The 24,507-nt window shown below is 47.2% G+C and overlaps 1 protein-coding gene across 3 annotated transcripts in view; it reads left to right on the top strand.

Moving 5' to 3' along the window:
• The first annotated feature begins 7,687 nt into the window (after nucleotides 1-7,687).
• Nucleotides 7,688-24,507, top strand: part of INPP5K (inositol polyphosphate-5-phosphatase K) — a 470,513-nt gene continuing 453,693 nt past the window's right edge. For all 3 annotated transcript variants that reach the window (XM_069226108.1, XM_069226107.1, XM_069226106.1), the window contains exon 1: nucleotides 7,688-7,800. The gene's annotated coding sequence lies outside the window, so the exon portion shown is untranslated. The remainder of the gene's footprint in view (nucleotides 7,801-24,507) is intronic.

Below are 24,507 nucleotides of genomic sequence, written 5' to 3'. Positions count from 1 at the left end.
CTGGATGTCCTCTTCACTGGGGCTATCCTCAGTGATTTCAGAGGTGTTGGTCTCTCCTGTGAGGGAACCAGCATCTCTGACTATTATTTTTGGAGTCAGGGTTTGAGGGACCCTGTTCTCCCTAGATAGGATTGGTAGGGGGGAATTTTCCTCCAAGTCACTATCCTCTTCCTCTGAGTTGCCACCCTCAGAGGGGTTGGCCTTTTCAAACTCTGCCAAAAGCTCCTGGAGCTGTATTTTGGTAGGTTTGGGGCCCATTGTTATTTTCTTTATTTTACAGAGTGACCTTAGCTCCCTCATCTTAAGATGGAGGTAAGGTGTGGTGTCGAGTTCCACCACAGTCACATCTGTGCTAGACATTTTGCTTCTAAAAGTTGGAATACTTTTTAAGAATCTACAACTGGTTCTAGAATCTAATTCAAACTTTTACAAACTTTTAAACTCTAAAAGAAATGCTAAACAGGATCTAACACAAGGCCCTAGCAGGTCTTTTAAGAATTTAGAAAACTTTTCAAATTGCAAAAATCAATTTCTAATGACAATTTTGGAATTTGTCGTGTGATCAGGTATTGGCTGAGTAGTCCAGCAAATGCAAAGTCTTGTATCCCACCGCTGATCCACCAATGTAGGAAGTTGGCTCTGTATGCACTATTTCAAAGTAAGGAATAGTATGCACAGAGTCCAAGGGTTCCCCTTAGAGGTAAGATAGTGGCAAAAAGAGATAATACTAATGCTCTATTTTGTGGTAGTGTGGTCGAGCAGTAGGCTTATCCAAGGAGTAGTGTTAAGCATTTGTTGTACATACACATAGACAATAAATGAGGTACACACACTCAGAGACAAATCCAGCCAATAGGTTTTTATATAGAAAAATATATTTTCTTAGTTTATTTTAAGAACCACAGGTTCAAATTCTACATGTAATATCTCATTCGAAAGGTATTGCAGGTAAGTACTTTAGGAACTTCAAATCATCAAAATTGCATGTATACTTTTCAAGTTATTCACAAATAGCTGTTTTAAAAGTGGACACACTGCAATTTTCACAGTTCCTAGGGGAGGTAAGTATTTGTTAGGTTAACCAGGTAAGTAAGACACTTACAGGGCTTAGTTCTTGGTCCAAGGTAGCCCACCGTTGGGGGTTCAGAGCAACCCCAAAGTCACCACACCAGCAGCTCAGGGCCGGTCAGGTGCAGAGTTCAAAGTGGTGCCCAAAACACATAGGCTAGAATGGAGAGAAGGGGGTGCCCCGGTTCCGGTCTGCTTGCAGGTAAGTACCCGCGTCTTCGGAGGGCAGACCAGGGGGGTTTTGTAGGGCACCGGGGGGGACACAAGCCCACACAGAAATTTCACCCTCAGCAGCGCGGGGGCGGCCGGGTGCAGTGTAGAAACAAGCGTCGGGTTCGCAATGTTAGTCTATGAGAGATCTCGGGATCTCTTCAGCGCTGCAGGCAGGCAAGGGGGGGTTCCTCGGGGAAACCTCCACTTGGACAAGAGAGAGGGACTCCTGGGGGTCACTTCTCCAGTGAAAGTCCGGTCCTTCAGGTCCTGGGGGCTGCGGGTGCAGGGTCTCTCCCAGGCGTCGGGACTTTAGGTTCAAAGAGTCGCGGTCAGGGGAAACCTCGGGATTCCCTCTGCAGGCGGCGCTGTGGGGACTCAGGGGGGACAGGTTTTGGTACTCACAGTATCAGAGTAGTCCTGGGGTCCCTCCTGAGGTGTTGGATCGCCACCAGCCGAGTCGGGGTCGCCGGGTGCAGTGTTGCAAGTCTCACGCTTCTTGCGGGGAGCTTGCAGGGTTCTTTCAAAGCTGCTGGAAACAAAGTTGCAGCCTTTCTTGGAGCAGGTCCGCTGTCCTCGGGAGTTTCTTGTCTTTTCGAAGCAGGGGCAGTCCTCAGAGGATGTCGAGGTCGCTGGTCCCTTTGGAAGGCGTCGCTGGAGCAGGATCTTTGGAAGGCAGGAGACAGGCCGGTGAGTTTCTGGAGCCAAGGCAGTTGTCGTCTTCTGGTCTTCCGCTGCAGGGGTTTTCAGCTGGGCAGTCCTTCTTCTTGTAGTTGCAGGAATCTAATTTTCTAGGGTTCAGGGTAGCCCTTAAATACTAAATTTAAGGGCGTGTTTAGGTCTGGGGGGTTAGTAGCCAATGGCTACTAGCCCTGAGGGTGGGTACACCCTCTTTGTGCCTCCTCCCAAGGGGAGGGGGTCACATTCCTAACCCTATTGGGGGAATCCTCCATCTGCAAGATGGAGGATTTCTAAAAGTTAGAGTCACTTCAGCTCAGGACACCTTAGGGGCTGTCCTGACTGGCCAGTGACTCCTCCTTGTTTTTCTCATTATTTTCTCCGGCCTTGCCGCCAAAAGTGGGGCCTGGCCGGAGGGGGCGGGCAACTCCACTAGCTGGAGTGTCCTGCTGGGTTGGCACAAAGGAGGTGAGCCTTTGAGGCTCACCGCCAGGTGTGACAATTCCTGCCTGGGAGAGGTGTTAGCATCTCCACCCAGTGCAGGCTTTGTTACTGGCCTCAGAGTGACAAAGGCACTCTCCCCATGGGGCCAGCAACATGTCTCGGTTTGTGGCAGGCTGCTAAAACTAGTCAGCCTACACAGATAGTCGGTTAAGTTTCAGGGGGCACCTCTAAGGTGCCCTCTGTGGTGTATTTCTCAATAAAATGTACACTGGCATCAGTGTGCATTTATTGTGCTGAGAAGTTTGATACCAAACTTCCCAGTTTTCAGTGTAGCCATTATGGTGCTGTGGAGTTCGTGTTTGACAAACTCCCAGACCATATACTCTTATGGCTACCCTGCACTTACAATGTCTAAGGTTTTGTTTAGACACTGTAGGGGTACCATGCTCATGCACTGGTACCCTCACCTATGGTATAGTGCACCCTGCCTTAGGGCTGTAAGGCCTGCTAGAGGGGTGTCTTACCTATACTGCATAGGCAGTGAGAGGCTGGCATGGCACCCTGAGGGGAGTGCCATGTCGACTTACTCGTTTTGTCCTCACTAGCACACACAAGCTGGCAAGCAGTGTGTCTGTGCTGAGTGAGAGGTCTCCAGGGTGGCATAAGACATGCTGCAGCCCTTAGAGACCTTCCTTGGCATCAGGGCCCTTGGTACTAGAAGTACCAGTTACAAGGGACTTATCTGGATGCCAGGGTCTGCCAATTGTGGATACAAAAGTACAGGTTAGGGAAAGAACACTGGTGCTGGGGCCTGGTTAGCAGGCCTCAGCACACTTTCAATTGTAAACATAGCATCAGCAAAGGCAAAAAGTCAGGGGGCAACCATGCCAAGGAGGCATTTCCTTACAGTAGTCCAATAACAGGTGATCTTTGGGCATGACCATACTACATGGATGAAATCTGCCTTTGCCTCTGGGAATTTAGTATGTGGAAGATAATTGTCTCTGCACCTTCCACAACTTCAGTGGCGTCATGTCTGTAATGTGCAGGTATTTTTGCTGTATGACCCTGTGGCGGGAAGATATGATGAACATGCGGAGGGGCCCTCCTAGCATCTCTCCAGCCACTGTCATCTGGTGGGCCCACCTGTTTTCCCATCTTTCTTCTAGTGGCAGGAAAAGATCAGGTTAGTTAAGGACTGAGGATCTGTAAATACAGGAGATACCTCCCTTCCCCACAGGGCCCATTCGAATCTTAGCTTCAGTCGGACTAAACTCTGGCACCTCTTCTGATACGTCCTTGTGTGAGTTTAGGGCATGGTGTGCTGTAGATATTGGTTGAATTGGGACATGTTAAGGTGGAATTCCGTCTGCAGCTCTGCAAATGATTTCATGACAGACCCCTTCCATCCATCCCCGGGGTAGAGATGCCTATTTGATCCTAGCCCCTGCAGCCCTCCAGCTTCACCACCTGTTGAAGGGCTTGGCTCGCCCAAGGGGGTCTTCAGCATGAGCTTGTCGTCCCACCCCATCCAGTGCTGGGCTGTCCTCCAGGCAAGGAGCACAACCCTAGTCATGGTTGGTAGAATGATAGAGAACGGCGATCCACATAGCATTGTTAAAATATTGTCAGATCCCAGAAGGTAGTCTCCAAGCGGCAGGCGGAGTTGGACCATCACCCATGCAACCAGTCATTCAGGACAAGCACCTGTGAGGCGCAGTAGTATCTATGGAGATCGGTCACCACCAGCCCATCATAGGTAGCCTGTATGCATTTGCCAAGCACGGTACTCAGGGGTCAGTTTGCCCACAGAAAAGCCTTAATTTTGGCTTCCAGTTTGCAAAACAAGGTCTGAGGGATTAATAGCGGGAAGTTCTGGAAGATATATAAGAACCGTGGTAATATCAGCATCTTAAACAGGACGACCCTGTCCATAATTTGAAGTGGGAGACCCACCCATTGTGAGAGATCTCGGGTCATCTGGTCGCTCAGCAGTTTGATACTGATGTTCCACATAAGGCCCAGAAGGAAAGAAATGGGAACGCCCACATACTGGAAGCTGAGTTTGCTGTGTAGCATTCTATCTTGCCGATCTAGCACACCCCTGTCTATGGACAAAGGGACCAAAACGGATTTGGTACAAGTGACCCCGAAGCCCGATGCCTGCCCGTATTGATGTAGAAAATGGAAGAGTCGAGGATATGTTTCTGCTTGTCTTGAGAGAAATAGAAACATATCATCTGGATAAAGGGCGATGCCATCTGCCCTGCCATCCCCCCAGTAAAACCCCTGAACCTGAACATTACACCAGACCTTGGCCACCAGCGGTTCTATCTCTAAGGCGAATAGCAAGGGCTATAAAGGACAGCCCTGCCTGGTACCCCTCCGAACTGGGCAGAGGTGTAACAAAGGCTGTGACAGCCACTGTGGAGAAGGGGGGCGTGAGTTCCCGGTGGCCCCCTCTGCACACTAGCCTGGCCTAACAGCTCCTAAATAGGTCCAGAGTAGGAGGGCCTTCATGTACTCTCCAGGGCCCCCCTTTAAGTTTTGTTACGCCACTGGAGCTGGGAAGGTGTTAGACAACACCCATTGACCCTGACCTGCGCCCTAGGGTGGGAATAAAGCACTTGAACATGACAGAAAGCAGGGGCCAAATCCAAAGCATATAGGTACCCCCATAGGGAAGCGCCAATCAAGAGAGTGGAAGGCTTTCTCAAAGTAGATGAGTACAAGCACAGCAGTTATGCGGTGTTGGTGCGCAAGCGCTGACTGCACTTTATGAAGGCAGTGTCGCCAGTGTGGTTGGGGATGAATTCACATTGGTCAGGATGAACAATTTTTGGGAGGACCATGAGGGGCCTATTTGCTAAGATTTTGACATACAATTTCAATTCACTGTTGATCATGGAGATAGTGTGGTAGGATGAGCAATTTTCTGGCAGTTTCTTCTCCTTGTGAAGAACTAAGATAGCGTCCAGATCCAAATTGTACTTATTCCTTGAATATGGATAGTAGGGACCCAGATATATATTTATTAATTTTCTTAAAGTGCTACTTGGGAAAGCCGTCTGAGCACAGGGTTTTGCCTGGATTCGTAGTCTTAAAGGGCTCCTCTAGCTCCTCTGGTTCTGTAGGGTGGTCAAGACTGTATCTGTCAGACATAGAAAGACTTTGTGGAGGGATATGTGTAATAAGAGGCCAGGACATTTCTCTCTCTAGGCTGGGGCATTTGGTATACGAGGTCTTATAGTATTCCGCAAAGGAGTTGTCAATGGATGTGTCCTCCATAGGGATCAAGCCATCCGGCACTATCCCTTTTGGGACAACCCGGGACAGCAAGTCATGGGTTGCCAAACAGTAAAATAACTTGCCAGATTTGCCGCCCTATTTGTAGACTCGCCTAGTCAAAGTCTTCCAATAATTTTCTGCCTCAATCAGGCTTGCTGGCGGCCATCAAGTCTAATGGGGTCAAGGCCCTCCATTCTTTCAAGAAGGAGGACCTGGACCTCCATCTATTTGATTGTTTACGGTTCCTGGCCCCGGATGAAGGATTTCGCAAATCTCTTATGCAAGCCTTCCTTGCTGCCCACATGATTCCTGGGGAGTCCACTGATTCAGCATTTAATTCAAAGTATGTGTATACTGCCTGCCTCAGGAAACTGGCACATTCTTCATCCATGAGAAGCCATGCGTTGTCACCAAAGAAGACGTACCCCATCCATTTGGGATTCTAGATGAAGCATCACAGGGGAGTGGTTGGAGATGCCCCATGGGAGAATATTTGCCCCTTACATGTTGAGAAGATCTGTGGCCGTTAAGAAAAAGAAGAGGTCTATGTGTGATCTGGATTGTAGGCTGCCGAGGTTACATGTAAGCCAGGCATCGCTTAAGCCCAGATCTCGGGCCAATTTAACAAGCTCTGTCTCTTTCTCATTTGATCTCCCATTTAGACCTCAACAATCCCAAAGGGTTGTATGTCCCTGTTAAAGTTACCCCCTACAACCACCCCCCCTCCCCTGGCCCCCAAGTATCACACTGTGTTGGAGGTAGGGTAACCAGATCTTGAGGAGCAAACACCGGGACAGGTCAGACATAAAAGAAGGACTAAAGACTTTACTCTCCCTTTTATATCTGGCCTGTCTGGGTTTTTCTTGCGTAGCTTACCCTTGCACCCACCTCTCTCTGCTCCCCACTCCCTCTCTCTACTGGGAGCAAACAAGGGACTGTGTTGCCTGATAGTAACAGATAAATTACTTTAATTATTTCATACTTTGTAGGCGTTTTTAACTTATGCTTCCCTAGGTGATCTGACCTTTGTTCCAAAAACCGGGACATTTATTTAAAGATCTGACCTTTGTCCCAAAAACCGTGACATTAATTTAAAATTAAGAGAAGTGTCGCAACGTCCGGACACGGGGACAGTTCTCTAAAAACCGGGACTGTCCGTGAAATCTGGGACGTCTGGTCACCCTAGTTGGAGGTCCAGTAAGCAGATCTTGAGGGCCTCCAGAGTTGGACCCGAGGGCTGTGGAGGGGCATACACACTAACAAAGTTGTACGCTTGACCTTTCAGTGTGCCTTGAATTGCCACATATCCCATCCATTGTGAATCTTAGCTGAAGCATTTTGGGCAGTGGACGGATATGCCCCGGGGGAAGAATGTGTGTCCCTGACATGTTGAGCAGATCTGTGGCTGGTAAGAAGAATAGGTCTATGTGTGAGCTAGGTTTGTGAGCTGCGGAAGTATGCGTGTAGTCTCTGGCAGATGGGTTCCTTGTCCACCAGGGATTGCATAAACCCAGACCTGCGGTACATTTAGCAAATCGTGTGTCTCATAGATCACCCTTTTGTACCGGAACAATTCCAGCGGGGTTGTATGTCCCTGTTATAGCCACCCACAAAAAGTGTATGTGGATTTTGCTGCCTGTGTCGCCTGTCAGCTAAATGCCAGAAGCCTGGCCTATGTGACAAGGATACCAGCATCATGTATTCGTCACCAGTGGTCACCACTTGTCACACTGCACCGCAGTGTGCACATTGGCCCGGCTCCAGTGACGGCTATTCAGAATTGCGGGTAGCAACAGCACAGCCTACACAGCTGAAACGGGCTGTCATCATCCAGATCAACCTTTGCTAGGTCACCTAAAACAATATTTATCAACTGCAAAGGCACATGGGGAACTCTAGAGCCAATGAGCAGTTCGGAATGTGTGCAGCGTATAGGATTGGCTGAGCTGCACCAATCTTAGATCATTTTACAAAGTACGCACTACTCTCCCTCCCAGAGGGTTGCTAGAATATGTATAGTCATGGGTTTGTTTTTTGTGCGACCCGGAAGTACTGAAAGTAAAAGAATAATAGCGGACAACGAAAATTAGACTGAGTTCACGGGCGGTCTTTGTAAGTACCGTACAGTATGCCATAATGTACCTAAGACTCAACTACGCGTCCCGGATTTGCCAGGACAGTCCCGGTTTTCACCAGCTGTCCGGGCACATTTCGGGAAATTTATTTGATTGCCCGAATTTTAGAGAGGGTCGACTGAAAATAGTGGGAAGTCGTTTCTATCTTTTCCAAAGCAGGGGCACTTAACAGCTGTTGTAAGAAAGCAATTTAATTAAAAGACATGACACTGCATTTAAAAATTGCATTGTATTTATTTTCTTAGTGCCTCTTCTGTAATTCTGTGCAGACGAGCGCCGTCATTCTGTGCACTTGGTTGATGCACAATTGTAGTCCTTCTTCTGTGTTTGTGAAATGTCCCGGTTTTTGGTTTTAAAAATCTGGTCGCCCTGGACTCGATGCCCCTGACACATCTTTCTTGTGTGTGCCGCCGGTTTTCTTGCAATGCATTATAGTTCGGCAAAGATACTCCAAAGCACGCACAGTAATGGCTACGACCTCCTAGAGACTTTGCTGAGAGTTAGCTGGAGTTATTGAACAGTGGCGTGCAGTCCTGAATCTCATCTGCTGGCTTGTCTAGACCAGTGGTTCCCAACCTTTTGACTTCTGTGGACCCTCACTTTACCATTACTGGAGCCTCGGGACCCCCACTGAATCTTTATAGGACCCTGGGGACCCCCTACTGAGTCATTACTGAAAGGTGAGGGCCTAATCTATTGATGTTATTTAGTTTTCTAAGCAGTCACGGACCCCCTGAGGAGTCTTCGCGGACCCCCAGGGCTCCCAGGCTGGGAACCACTGGTCTAGACTGAGGTGGGTAGGTGTTATGAATTTTGTTGAGACGTGTACTGAGGTAGGACGGTGAATATTGCTGGTATGCTTAAATGCTGTTTTTGGAACTTTCCTATCAATTTACATGTGTGCTGATATTTATTCTTCACTAAGAAGTAGTGATGCCACCTCTTGTCCATGCTTTCCCCCATGAGTCTGAAAAAGTACTTGCAGTTCTGATTTATGATCTGCTTTAGCAATTCAGTATGCAAATTCCCAGATGCTGCTTCATTTTGACTAATTCTAACTTGTGCATAGTTTTTGTATGCTTAAGGTAGATTTTCCTGGTAATTTATGAAGGAAAGTCTTAATTTTATTAAAGACACGGAGGCGAGTATTATGCTAATTCTTTTCTTTATTTTCAAACAGCAGCTGCAGTCAAGTAAAACTACAGAACCCATAAGGCGAACGAAAGTAGCCAATGGGAAACAAAGAGTAGTTTAACACAATGCACCAATCACGAACAAGCAGTCCCAATAATACCTATCTTGACTGACAACAGCCCTCTTTTGTTGTGCGAGAGTTAATAAGTAACAAATAACGGAAAAGTGGTACAACAAATACATATTGCCGTGATAACAGATAAAAGTTCTTGTAAAATGAACAGTAGTCCAGAAACAGAATTCAGAAGTCTCTGTGGCTTCGAAGGATGGGAGTTCCAGTGATAAGCTGAGGTTGCTATTGTTGTAGGTAGAAGAGTGAAGAAGGGATCTCTAGGAAGAGGTCTGCTGAGTCGTTGGAGATGCTGATAGGGAGGGAAAAACAAAAAAATTCAGAATTTGTAGCAGCGGGATAATACTCGTTCCGTGTCTTTAATAAAATTAAGACTTTCCTTCATAAATTACTAGGAAAATCTATATTTTATGGCAAGACCGGAGGCTCCTATTATGCTATTTTAAAGCGAATCAATAACATTTAAGAAAGCGTGTTGTATTGGTTTACAATAAAATATTCTGAATACATTATCATTGGACCAGTCAGCCGATCTGAGAATGTCCTCCAGACGAGAGCCAGCCCAGAAAGCTTTAGAAACCATAGCTCCTCTAGCCGAGTGGGCCCCAAAGGCAGAGGTATCTATACCTGCCAAGGACATAATCCAACGGACCCAGCGGGCTAAGGTGGGAGAGGACACAGGATTAAAAGGTTTCTTGAAGGAAATGAGGAGTTGGGATGCAGAGGCGTTACTCAAATCGGCTGTCTGTTGTTCATAAACTTTCAGGCACTGATTTACACATAATTTAGGGTGATCAGGGAAAAAGGGATAGAAGACTGATGAAAGATTAGTCTTAGTGCATCTAAATACATTAAATAGAACAACTGTTGGGGTAAAATGACGTGCTGTAAGATCTAACACTCTAACATCAGATAAACGTTTGAAAGAAACCAGGCATAATAACATGGTGAGTTTAGCAGATAACTGTTTTAAAGAAAGCATTGGATTGTCCGGCCAGGAAACAAAAAGGTTTAACACAGCATTTACATCCCACAAAGAACTATAATTGGGTTTTGGAGGATTAGAAAATTTTACTCCCTTTAAGAGATGGCAAACTAGCGGATGTTCTCCAACCGGTTTTCCATTGAAGTAAGCGTGAGAGAATGAAATCGCAGATCTGTATAGGTTGATAGTACGAAAAGACTTACTTTTACTGGCCTCTGCCACAAGAAAATTGACAATTAAGATTATATCTGTTACAAAGGGATCAACGTGTTTTCCCATACACCAGCTATGCCAGAGAGACCAACCTGAGCTATATGCTTTTTTCGTTCCTAGAGCCCGGGCCAGATCGATTAATTTTGAAGCTTCTGTCGAAATAGGTAGGAGAGATTGGGATTGCCTGATATTTTCCAGGCTGAAAGGGAGAGAAGATTCTGTAGAATCAGACTGTGGCAGATGCTGAGGGGGTTGGTCAAAAGATCTGGAAAGGAGGGACTTAGGAGAGGAGCATCTATTGAAAGTTCCAGGAGAGTGGGAAACCACACTTGGGAATGCCAGAAAGGGGCTATGAGAACTAACATGGCCTGTTGGCGTCTGACTTGAGCCAGTAATCTGGAGTTTATGATAAAAGGAGGGAAGGCATAATTGAGGGAGGATGACCAATCCTGCGAAAAAGCATCGAAGGCTAGAGGTAACGGATCCGGGCGCCAGCTGAAGAACTGTGGAAGTGGAGTATTGAGACGGGATGCAAAGAGATCTATGTGAAATGGACCCCATTTGTGATCTATGGATTTGAATACGTTGGAGTGAAGCTTCCAATCGCTGGAATCTCGGAAATTACGAGAATGCCAGTCTGCTACTGAATTGAGATTGCCCGGCAGATAATCTGCCTGAACCGAAATTCTGTTTAGACAAAACTTCCAAAACCATTTCACCAATTCTGCTAAGGGCTTGGATTTTGTGCCTCCCAGATGGTTGACGTAACGAACGGCAGAAATGTTGTCCATTCTGAGAAGAACCGAACAACAAACTCTGTCTCTTGCAAGGCTTTTGATTATTGCACAGGAGCCTGAAAGCATCTCTAAACAGTTGATGTGCAACCTTGACTCCTCTAGAGACCATGTGCCTCCAGTCGAGATTGGACCACAACGGGCTCCCCAAACCAGCAGACTTGCATCTGATTCCAATACTAGATCTGGGGCTGATGCGAAGATAATCCTGCCGTTCTAGGCATCTAAATGGTCTGTCCACCATTGGAGCTCTGATCAAGAGCCCTGGTCTAACACAATGGTATCTGAGTAAGCAAGACCTTTTTGGAGATGTAGAATTTTCAGTGTCTGTAAGGCGCGATAGTGTAATGGTCCTGGAAAAATGGCTTGGATCGATGAAGAAAGGAGTCCTTGCTAGGGATCTGAGGGACAGGAGGACACTGCGAAGAATGAATGTTGGGGGTGGGGGAAGAATGAAAGTTTCTGAATTTATGTTTGAAACCTTCTGTAGCCGGCTGTCCGATGACGCGCCTCCCATTGCGGAACAGCGTCTCTGGTTACCATGACGACTGGGGGGCCGGCGTCAGTAACACACGCCCAGATGGCAGCAGAACACTGGGAAGAAGAGGGCGAAGAGGAAAGACCTCTTCTTGAATATGTATGCAAATTAAAAACCCAGCTTCAGTTGGTGTGGGAGGATGTCCGTAAACACTTAGAAAAGGCCCAAGCCAGTCAAAAGGAATACTATGATCGAGGAGCCAGACCTCGCTCCTTTCAAGCCAATGACAAGGTCCTAATATTAAGACCCTGTTCTGAGAACAAACTGCTAGCCCGGTGGCAAGGTCCATATACCATCATCAAACCAGTGTCTCCATTCACTTACTTATCTGAGCTCTCTAGACAGCCCAAAAGAACCCAAATATATAACGTTAATTTACTAAAAAAATGGGAAGAACCCACTGAAAACCCCCTGATGGAAGCCTCGGGGTTTTTAGTAACTCCTGGAGCCTCTCTAGGAATTGAATTTCCCCCTCCAAATATGGAGGACACAGAAGAAACTCCGCCATTTAATCCGAACCTTACAGAAAGTCAGAAGTCCCAACTTCTCAAGTTATTAAAATCATATCGGAATTTTTTTTCCAAAAACCCCGGGAAAACCAACATCGTACAACATCACATTAGGACACCGGAGGGACAAACAGTAAGATTAATACCATACCGTATACCAGAGTCTCGCAGACATCTCATTGAAGAGGAAGTACAAAAGATGCTTAACTTACACGTTATAGAACCTTCCTCCAGCCCGTGGTGTTCCCCTGTCGTTATAGTACCAAAGCCTGACGGATCTATCGCTATTTGATACCTATCCGATACCCCGAGTTGACGATTTGCTAGAAAAGCTGGGAAAAGCCAGATACATGTCAACCCTAGACCTCACTAAGGGATATTGGCAAATTCCCCTAGCGCCCGAAGATAAGGAGAAAACGGCCTTTGCCACTCAGTCAGGCCTCTATCACTTTACAGTTCTTCCCTTCGGCCTCCACGGAGTCCCTGCTACTTTCCAACGATTAATGGATCTTTTATTAAAACCATACCATTCGTTTTCCGCAGCCTACCTAGATGATGCTGTTATCTTCAGTAATACTTGGGAGGAACATTTAGATCACCTGCATAACATCTTCCAGGTCCTATGTCAAGCTGGTCTCACTGCTAATCCTAATAAATGCAATCTCTGTAACAATAAAATTGCAACCCTGGGTTATTTTATTGGAGAAGGTCAACTACGTCCCCAAAAGAATAAGGTGGAGGCCATACTTCAGGTGCCTCCTCCCACTACTAAGAAAGGTTTACGTTCCTTTTTGGGTCTCGTGGGGTATTATCGTCGTTTTATTCCCCAATATTCCACCTTTGCCGCTCCCCTCACTGATCTCCTAAAAAAACAATATCCTGCAAAATTGCCCCCCTTCTCCTCGATACAATCGAATAGTTTTTACCTCCTCAAAACTGCCCTCACTTCTGAACCAGTGTTGAGGTGTCCCAATTTTTCCCAGCCCTTCCATCTTTATACCGATGCGTCCGATGTGGGACTTGGGGCGGTTCTTACCCAACCTTGTGAGACGGGTCTTGACCTCCCTATTGTTTTTATCAGCCGGAAGCTGCTTCCACGTGAGTGTCATTATCCCATTATCGAAAGGGAATGTTTGGCCATTAAGTGGGCGATAGATAGCCTGAAGTATTACCTTTTGGGTCGCCCTTTTGTGCTCTTCACCGACCATGCCCCTTTGACCTGGTTGGCCTCCCATAAGGACTCTAACTCCAGGGTGCTGCACTGGTTTATGGAGCTCCAACCTTTTTCCTTCCAGGTCCGGCATGTTCCCGGCTCTCAACAATGCCCTACCGACTTTCTGTCCCGATTTCCTGCTCCTATGGTACTATATCAGTCCCGATCTTGGGATGGGGTGTGTAGCCGGCTGTCCGGCGACGCGGCTCCCATTGCGGAATGGCGCTGTTCGCACGGCCGCGCGAACAGCGTCTCTGTTTACCATGACGACCGGGGGCCGGCGTCAGTAACACATGCCCAGATTTCCGGGGTCAGGGATCTGTAAAAAAGGAAGACAGGCAAGATAAGAAAAAAGACGGAGGCGAACGCGGACGCTTAGCCGCAGATCGGAACCCAGAGAAAAACGACCCGGAGCAGCCCAGAGCAGAATTGGAGAATCCTGACAGCGTCAAGGACGTGGAAGACCGGAGGAACGAGGAACCGAGCAAGGACGCGCTCAGGACCCCCCACGTCCCAGGAGGGGCGTGGCTCTCCAAGGTACAGTCCCTTCTGAGGGACAGACAATTGTTTAATCGGGGAAGGGACAGTAGGAGGGAGGAAGGTAGAGAAGGGAGCGAGTGGATTGAGGAGGAGAACAGTGGGAAGGGGAAGGGAGGTGAGACAACAGAGAGTAATTAAAGCCAAAAGAACAGCACTGTTGGCAAGTATACAATACAGAAACTGTACGCAGTAGTAAGAATCTGATCCACCACCGAGGGTGACTACCTGCACAGTCTACTTTTCATTCCTTTCCACATACACACCCAGGATCTCTCTCTCTCTCTCTCTCTCTCTCTCTCTCTCTCTCTCTCTCTCTCTTTCTCTCTCTCTCCCTTTCTCTCCCTTTCTCTTGTTCTCTCTCTCTCCCTCCTTTTTGTCCCTATCGTTACATACGCTTTCTGTAACTACCTACCCCGACTTACCTTCCCTTTCCTTCTTTTCCGGTACGTCGGGAGACATGGCCGAAGATCTCCGCCAGTCAAGCAGGGAGCTGCGAAAAGGACAAGGAGAGAATACGGACTGAGATAACACCAAGATACTGTAACACCAATAAGAACTCTTAAATAAACACACCTTACCACTTACCTGAGTCTCTGAGTCCTTCTATCACCGACCCACGTAACACCTTCGTTTAAAAAAAAATACTTCTCCATGGACTGTTAGATTAAATGGTTCTGTGTGTAAATGAAATACACTTTTTGAATTTTTAAGAACACTTATAGTTATAGACATTTGCTGCAAGTTTTCTTAAAGAATGAAAGTGTTCCTGCAGTTAAAGCGGTGCAGGAAAAAAACTTACTTCTTTTCCTTATCTTCTATCATGTTTAAATAAAGTGTCCCCTGTTAAATGGAGTAAACAGCAGCCTAGTGCTACTGCTGCTCTGGGGGCCGCATGTAAAGGTCAAAAGGGCCGCACTTTGAGTATCACTGCTCTAGAGAGATTACATTTGTCATCTGAACAGAAAACTGAGAAGGATGGGGAAAATTTGATTGGAAAGGCTCTGAGTAGAGCTCAATAACATAACCTTGAACTGTATTTGAAACCCAAGGATCTGCTGTGAGATCTTGCCATTTTGGAAGGAACAGAGAAATACAACCCCCCTGTGATAGGAAGGGAAAAAGGTTGACTTACCGGGTTGTGAAGAGAACCTGGAACTGCGGTTGCCTTTGTTTCGGAAACCCCTGTTTCTTTGAGGGTAAAATTGCCATCTGTACTCCTGGTATGAGTTGCTATTGTTGAAGGAACCATGGGAACCTTGGTTGTAATAGGTTCGGCCGGCAAAGCGGTTCCTACCTCTGCCGGCCCTGGAGAAAACCTGAGAGGAAAACATCTTCCTCATCGATTGTTGTGCCTTATCCAGAGAAGCAAAAGTTGCAACGTATTTACTGAGCTCCTTAATAAAAGAGTCACCAAAAAGTAAACCTTCAGCCTTGGTGCCTGGGTCAGAGACAGCGAGATTTACCAACTTGGGGTCAAGTTTGAGAAAAAGCCCCTTCCTGCGCTTGTGGGTAATGGCAGAGTTAGCATTTCCTAGTAAACATAAGGCACGTTGAACCCACAAAGATAAATCGAAAGGGTCAACCGCAGAGTGCTCCAAACGGGCTGATTCGGCCATGTCAAATATGCAGGTTAAGGGTCCCACAATAGCCAAAAGCTTGTCTTGGCAGGTGGACCAAGCTTAGTCTACCTCCTTGCGAGGGTCTTTACCGAACTTAATAAAGAAAGTTATGAGAGACGAATCAATGGTAGGAGTTACCCCTATTTTTGAAGGTAAAGATGGTCTAGGACACTCCGACTTGAGTTTTGCTCTGACCTGTTTATCCAAAGGAGTACGCAACCTGGAGGTTACCTATTCCGCTATATAGTTTGCAGGAAACCATTCGGTGGAATGAGGGTGTTGAATGTCATTGGGGTCAAATATTGCAGCCACCTGTGCATCCATGACTTTGCATGATCCTGAAAGTGGTTGTTAGCTGTCAAGTTTAGACTTTTTGGGAGGAGGAGGGGAGAAAACATCTCCATTGTCTTTGTCGGAATTATCCAAGTCCGAGTGATGGTCATGCATTTCATCATCTGTGTCAAGAATTTTGGAAATAATAATGGGGAGGAAATGTCTTTAGATTTAGCTGCACATTTTTTTGATGGTCTAGATAAAATCCCCTCCTTTAAAGGAGGCCTTTGAGGAACCGCGTCCACTGCCTTGTGTGAGGAACTCTCACTACTCATTAGCGTCAGTTTAGAATTTTTTAAAGGGCCAGGACGCTTTCTGCTATCCCCCGCAGACTGGGCCAACATGGTTTTAGAAACCAACTTGACAATGGAATGTTCAAAATTTTTTGATAATTGTTCCAAAGAACCTGAAACAACTTGTTCAACTGAAAACTGAATGAAATCATTCAGGTTATCTTTAATACCTTCTTCCTCCTCCTCATTTAAAAGTTGTGAGACAGGGGAGCTGTCAATTGTGCTGAAGAGATCCAGAGGAAAAATGATGAGGAAGGGGATAATTTCCTCACTGGCAGTCAGAGAGAGAGGCCAAGCTCCGCCTAGGGGTGGGAAAAACAGTAGAGGCAGAGCCGAGGGTTGTGAGGGAAGAAACAACCTCGGTCACGGTAGGAAAATGGAGTTGTAGTTGAAAAAATCAGGTAATTATTGAAAATATGAGCGAAGGACTTGCCGTTACAAGGATTCCCCTCAACAAGCGGCTAGAAATGGCGACTGCGTGTTGAGGGGAACAAACGGCAGAAATACGCAGAGCGCGCGGCACGGAGCACGAGACAGCAGTGCGGCTACAAGCCGGCTGAATTGACAGTGAACGCGCGATATACAAAGCACGTAAAGCCAAAGTTATAATCACATAAGTGCAAGAATCAAACTGTGTAATAATATAAGAGGGAAAATAATATTTATCTTGACTGCGAGCAGCAAGAAAAGAGGGCTGTTCTCAGTCAAGATAGGTATTATTGGGACTGCTCGTTCGTGATTGGTGCATTGTGTTAAACTACTCTTTGTTTCCCACTGGCTACTTTCGTTTGCCTTATGGGTTCTGTAGTTTTTTCTTGACTGCAGCTGCTGTTTGGAAATAAAGAAAAGAATTAGCATAATAGGAGGTTCTGGTCTTGCCATAAAATTGAGAGTTACATCGTTTGTTATTACTTTACAGCCCTTTATGCATATTGGGGCATGTCACTTACCTCTACTTGTCAAAAGGTCCTGATTCAATTTGTTGTGCTGTTTAGCCTTAATGTTTTTTTCTTATATCTTTCACAGATCTAGACTGTGAGCTTCCGCTGTCGCAAAGACCTGTATTTCTTTCATACAGTTTCACTGATCCTTAATTTGCTTTATCATGTTTGTAACCAACATATGCATTCACGGTTAACTGGAAATATGTTTTTGCACTCCATTTTCTCCATTTGTTGTAACAATATAAGTATGTTCACCTTTCTTTAAAGATTTGTTTGTACTGCTCGTGCTTCATATGTACTGGATGTATTTTTTTAGTACATTGCTCCGACACCCTTTAGTCCTGGTCCACGCTGTAAAAAAGTGTAAGGAAAAAAAATGAAAGTGCTTTTGAGAGCAGACTGCAGCTCTCCCAGATATATTGAAAGCCTCTACATTGTTATTTGTACATAGGTCTTTGTAATGTATTCTCTAGGTTGTTGTATTAGAGCTAAATGCTCTTGGGGCTCCATGATAGCATTTGTGATGCATAACCAAACAGTTTTGAGCGCACATGGGCTTGCCCATGACCCTGCCACTTCAATGATACATCCTGTTCAGTGCTCAGCTAGCCTATCCATTCCAGGCATGTTACTAAATATGAACAGTGAGCCCAGGTACCAACCATCTGTCTCGTACAGATGGGGTAGCTTACAGGCATAGAAAATAAGGGATCCAAACATCCTGGACTTGATCACGTATAAATGCAGCTCTAGTAACAGAGTGCTTTTGTAAGCTGAGAGTTGAGTGCAGAACTGTGCTTTGTAATGCAGTGTAGTCTATTCTTGGGGTAGGCAAGATGGAGGTTTCAGACCTCTGCCCTCTTCGCTTTAGGATTTCATGATTGATTAGAAGAGAGTTAGTGATTGAGTGCAGAGCTGTGTAGTGTTTTATGTGTTTTGGTCAGAGGGGAACTCATACACTTTTTGCCCTTGGATATTAGGATAGATGGCCCACTTGGGGAAATTGGTTGAGTGACAGTAAGGGAAGTGTGAAGCTGCATAGAGCAATGTAAAATGTTTGTGGTGGAGAAAGGACAGGGTACAGGCCATTTATTAGATCGATTCAAGACCTCTTGTATATACTTCTCTTGTGATCTTAAAGCCATACCCCTACTGTTCCTTTGTTTGTTTTGGTGTTCTTTAAAAATTCTTGTTTGCTAGTCCTGCCTCTTTATCCCTCCTTTTTAGGGCTGAGCCCGCAAGTGCTCTGGTCCCTGTTGGAATCTCTCTGTGGGCTTTTAACCATGCCCACTGCACTCCCATCACTTTTGTTGGTTCGTGTTCTTGCCTTTTAAAATTCGTGTGATTTTATTAGTGAAACGGCATGCATATGTCATACTTTTTCCAGTGTTTAGCCCTCCTCAAGTGCACCGGCCAACTACTGAAAACATACGAGGCTCCATGTTTTCCTTATGTTTTCTGGACTACTTTTCATTTTTATTATGTAGGCAGCGTGATGTCGCCGGGCAGTAATCGAGCGCTTATCATGACTACCAGTTTAATTATATTGTGTATCCTAGCGCTCCTTTGCGAATTCAAGGTTTTACAAAGCATGATCGCGCAAGTTTAAAAAAAAAATTACTATGCAAAGGCAAAACCGGACCGTTTTTCTTATTCTGATTAGTCACCTTCATGCTCATGGCGTAGCGCTTTAAATCACCCTTATATGAAATGTTATTACTTTTCATTTTCAGTTTATGTGGCAAGAAAAGTCCGGTTAGGAGTTTACAACTCTAATAGCTCTAACTCGAGCAAATGGGAGACCCATTGTATTGCAACCAACCCAGGGGGGGCACGCTGTGGGAGCCCATAGTCCGTGGGTCCTCCTCCTGTCTGCACAGCATAACGGCCCGCAGCAGACGCAGGGGGTGCTGAGTAGCAACACTGATGAAACATGACTCGCTCTGATTGGGCACCCTATGGCATGCCGGGATGCTGGTGTGTGCCCCTACCTACTTAATGTTAGTCATTGCTTTAATAGTTTGGACGGGGATAGTTATAGATGCCTGTCCTGGGGAGAGGGAGTTTGGGTATTGGGGTTATAGTTACATGTCTTATAGGTTGTTTGCTCCCAGCGAAGTGACATTTGATGTATTTAAAACTATTGTGCGCACCTCAATGATGGTACACCCCACGCTGCTATGGGAGGGTGAAGGCACCATAACTTTCCACACTTATACACTATGGATCCCTCCTTGACTTACAAAATAATTACCCGGAATTTCAGAGGTCTGAACAGCATGTGTAAAAGATATAAGGTCAGCTTAAAAGAAGAGGAGGGAGCTTTTCTTGCAGCGCTTTCCCGGGAATTGGGACCCTACTTCACTCAGGCAACTCTGATAGGGTGAAACTTTGACTGTATTGCAGACCCTGAGTTACATAGGTCGCACCCCCCCCACTGCGTTCCCCAACCACTAAAGTGGCTAGATTGTTCTCTGAATGGCAGCGACAGTGGAGGTTTATTGATAGTTGGAGATACCTCCATCCTACACACTGAGACTACTCTTCATTCCACATTACACGATCAATCATTGCCTCCCCTGAGGTACACAGCATAGTGGAAGCAGCGGAATACCTATGCTGCGCAATCTCAGATCATAATCCCATGTTGTTGACATTGGCTTGGAAAAGAGAGAAACCGCGCATACCACATTGCCGTTTCAGAGCAGAAATGCTTTAGATGATGCATTCAAACACTCAATATCGTCTGCAATTGGGGATTTCTTTGATCATACCACGGGAACGGCACCCTCCTGAGCAATTGAGTGGGAGACATTTAAAACGGTTATTAGGTATAAGTGTATAGCGGAGAACATAGGGTTCGTAAGACCCTTGAACAAGACATCCAAAAATATGAAGACTCCCTCAGAGATTTTGAACTTTGTAGACCAAATAACCCAGAGCTGCCCCCTTCCCACAAATGCGAAAGAAAAAATTGCAATGGCAACAGAGCATTTGAGCCGTTTTGATTATAAAAGGTACTTATCTAGACAGCACGCAGAGGGAGATAAGGCGGGAACACTGTTGGCATGGCTTGCGGCTCCACCAAGACCTCAGGCCTTAGTAAAAGAGATTGAGGACGCTACAGGATGCCGTCTGTATGGGCAGAGTGAACAAAATGCCAAGTTTACTAGCTATTATTCTCTATTATATGCCCCACCAGTGGAGGCTTTGAGGTCAGCACAAGTAAAAGACTTAGGTGGTCATTCCGACCTCAGCGGTCTTTTCAATAGACCGCCGTACGGAAGACCGCCTGTGCTGGCGGTCTTCCGCACGGGCCATTCTGACTGTTGGCAGCGCTCCGCCCGTTTCCGGACGAAGCGCCGCCAACAGCCATACTGGCGGCAGGCTAGGAAGTGGATGTAGCTCCACCTCCACCGCCACGCCAACAGAACACCGCCCAGCGAATCACGATCTGTGATTCGCTGTGGCGGTGTTCTGTTGGCGTGGCGGTGTCGGCGGAGCTGCCCCCATGGGTCCCGTTCCCTCCCGGAGGATCACCAGGAACAGGTAAGGTGATCGTCCGCTAGGGAAGGGGGGTGGGGGGGTGTTGTGAGTTGTGTGCGTGCATGGGGGTGTGCTTGTGTGTATGTTGAGGGGGCGGTTGAATGCGTGCATGAATGCGGGGGGGTGTGTATGTGCATGAATGCGGGGGGGGTGTATGTGCATGAATGCGGGGGGTGTGTGTGTGCATGAATGCGGGGGGTGTGTGTATGTGCATGAATGCGTGCGTGTATGTGTGTGTATATGTTGGGGATCGGGGTGGGGGACGGGGGTCCTGCAACCTTTTGGGGGTGGCAGGGGTGGTGGGGGGGGTAGGGGAGGTAGTCGGGGTGGGGGTTGGGGGTGGGGGAAGAAGGGATTCCCTGGCACTGATAGTGCTTACCGCCATGGATTTCATGGCAGTCCCAAACCGCATGAAATCCATGGCGGTAAGCCAGGGTCAGGCGGGTTGGAATACCGCCGGCGGTTTGTGACGACCGCCGGGCTGGAGACCCAGGTCTCCAGCCCGGTGGTCGTTACCGCTGTGGCGGTCGGAACGGTGAAGCGGCGGCTGGCCATGGCGGTAACCGCCATGGTCAGAATACATGACAAAAGACCGCCAGCCTGTTGGCGGTCTTACTGCCTCTTCACCGCCACGGTCGGAATGACCACCTTAGAGTTTTTTTTTTTTAAATATGTTTATTAGGTTTTAAATGTTTACATAAATAGTGTTTCACAATTACATTATAGTGCCACCTCTCCTCCATCTTCAGAGGAGAGGCAGTCACAACAGGATAAACAATGGTGGAACAGACAGTTCTCATGCAACAACATAAATACACTGAACTCCCACCACTTTACTCAGAACAAAACTTGGGACATTTTTTACTACAGTCTATCCTGTTAATTGCCACGTATCTTTGGATAAGCGTGTTTTTTAGCACCAGTGGATCTAACTCGGGGTAACTGGGCAACATTGCCCTCCGATATTGCTTGTTAATTGTACTGAGAGGAGGGGGGGCCGCGTTTATTTTGAGGGGGTATGTGTGTGGCTCAGTGGTGCGCACTATTTGCATGTTGTTGGTGTGCGTGTGTGTTGCTCCCCTGGCCCCTACTATTACTTGTGCTGGTCACTACTGAGAGGGGGGTGGGATCCGGCTCTTCCATATGATGTGCTCCAGGTATGAGTGCTTGATCTGGCACTATAAGGGTGTCTGCCAATTCTATACTCTCCCGTCATCTCCATCTGTGTCATGGCGGCCTTTCATCGCTTTTGGCAACTAGTCGTGTGATCAGTGTTTCCCAGATTTCCTCTCCCGTGTGGTGTTGTCCCGCGCGTGTAAGTTTGCTCAGCACCAGGGCTTCCGTCCTGGTCCAGCACAGTGTGTGGGAACGCCAGGCTTTCAGATCGGGGACCCTGGATACCTTCCAGTTCATTGCGATCAGCCTTTTGTATATCACGAATGCTAGATCTGCAAACTTCTGTAAGTGTCGGTGTTTCTTTTCTCTGACTCTCAGCCCTAACAGGCAAGATTTGGCGTCTGCTGCGAGTGTCAGGCTTGTTATTTCCGCTACCTCCTCTGTCAAGCTACTCCATTCCCTGTTTATGTGGGCGCATTCCCATACCATGTGGTAAAAATGCGCTCCTGAGGCGCCACACCGCGGGCAGGTCGGTGTCGATCCAGGAAACATGCGGCGTATGCTGGCTGGGGATAGATATGTTTGATGCGTGTAGTTGAATTGTGTGTACCGAAACCTGGAATTTCTGGACACCCCCCTTATGTGATAGAGGGCTTTCAGCCACTCCTCTTGCAAGATCGGGTCGGTGAGGACTGCCTTCCACCTGTCCCTTGGTCTCTCTAGGTTGAGCTCGGAGGATTTGTTCAGAATTTTGTACAGATTCGTCACTATTTTTGTTTGGTTAACAAAATGCAACGTGGTGTAGAGTGGGAGAGCTCTCAGGTTCCGCGTCCCCCGTGGCCCACGCCTTTTGAATCAGGTGGGCTATTGCATAATAAGACAGAAATTGTCCGGGGTTCACTGATGTTAAGGCTTTGATGGCTACAAATGTCATCAGCTGCCCATCTTCGAAGCAGTACCGACCGACGTTATCCCGGCCTCGGTCCAGGTCTTAAGTGTGTGTGTGAGCCCACCGCATTAGCGCAGCCTGGGATCAATTCTAGTGCTAGGAGTGGCGAGTATGGGAGTGTTTTATGGCCCTTTTGTATGTACCTTTGCCAGCATGGTTGCGCTACCTCCATGAGCGGGTTACCCAGGGTCCCCTTTGGTGTCTTATTCATTAACCATGTAAATCAGTGGTACCCCGTTCAGCCGCGCTAGAAGCCATTTGGACTCCGCCTGTGTTGGCCTGCGCAACCAGTTCAGTATCCACTGTAGTTGTGCAGCTGCATAATACAGTTCGAAGTTGGGGGCTCCCAGATCGCCCGCATCAAGCGGGCGCTGCAGGGCGGCGAGTGCAACCCTTGTCCTGCCGCCTCCCCATATTAGTTGCAGTAATACTGTGTTCAGACCTTTGAAAAAAATCCTGGGGACCCAGATAGGCAATGCCGCGAAGTATTATAATAACCTAGGCAGCAGCAACATATTTGCCACCGCCACCCTGCCCAGGGGCGACAGTGGGAGTTTGGTCCAGAATCCTAGTGACCCCTTCATGGAGGTCAACACCCTCCCTAGATTCCCGTCTCTGTGGTCCTCTTTTTTGTGGTATATATGTACCCCCAGATATTTGAATGTGATGAAGCACCATTTCAGACGGCCAGCCGTGGCGTTCTCTTGTCTTGCCGGGGACCGTCTGGTTAACGGAAATATACATGATTTGTCCCAGTTCACCACCAACCCCGATTAGTCCCTGTACTTAGTTAGCAGTGACATTACTAAAGGAATTGTCTCAGGCCCTTTTCGCACATATATTAGCGCATCATCTGCGTACAGCGATATGCCGTGATACTGACCGCTCCTAACCACCCTGATCTCCTCTGCGCAGCCCGTGTACTAGTGGCCAGCAGCTCCATTGCTATAGCAAACAACAGGGGGGACAATGGACAACCCTGTCTTGTGCCCCTTGTGATTGGGAAACTGTCTGATATGACCCCGCCCGTCTTTACCTTGGCGTGTGGTTTGGTGTACAGTGTCTGCACCCACTGTATAAAATTAGGCCCTATCCCCATGCACTGCATTGTAGCAAACAGGAAGTCCCACTCCAGAGTGTCGAATGCCTTCTCGGTGTCCAGTGATAATACCATCTCATCATAAGCCTCCGGGGGGGGGGTGTCCCCCAGTACTCCTAGGATCCTGCGGATAGTTAAGAAGGTGTTGCGTTTTGGGATGAAGCCGTTTTGGTCTTCATGCATCACAGTGTGCATTAGTGGGGCAAGCCTGTTAGCGAGGATCTTGCCCAAAATTTTACAGTCAAAGTTCAGGAGTGATAAAGGTCTATAGGATTTAACATCGGTGGGGTCTCGCCTTTCCTTGGGGAGAACCACCACCATCGCCTCTCTCAGTGTAGAAGGTAGGATTTTATTGACCCATGCCTCCTCAAACACTTTCATCAAGTGTGTTCTCAGGTGTGTCGAGCATGTGGAGTAGTATTCTATTGGGAGTCCGTCTTTACCTGGGGCTTTATTCCTGGGCATCTGCAGCACTGCTCTATCGATTTCCTCCATTGTGAGTGGGGCATCTAATTGCTGCCTGTCTGCTAACGACATTTGTGCCATTGGAGAATCCTCCAGGAAGGACCTCAGTTGCGGGAGGGTGCATGTTGTACGTTTGGTGTATAACTTAGTGTAGTACTCCCTGAAGGCCCCATTGATTGCATCCTGTGTAGTGAACATTTTGCCTGCGTGGCCTTTTATGGACCCAATCGGGGTGTGTTGCCGGTTCTCACGGAGAAGCCACGC

This window comes from Pleurodeles waltl, chromosome 3_1, assembly GCF_031143425.1.
Source record: "Pleurodeles waltl isolate 20211129_DDA chromosome 3_1, aPleWal1.hap1.20221129, whole genome shotgun sequence".
Taxonomy (NCBI): domain Eukaryota; kingdom Metazoa; phylum Chordata; class Amphibia; order Caudata; family Salamandridae; genus Pleurodeles; species Pleurodeles waltl.
Note: the sequence above shows the minus strand (reverse complement) of the source record. Positions and strands in the feature narration are given on the sequence as shown.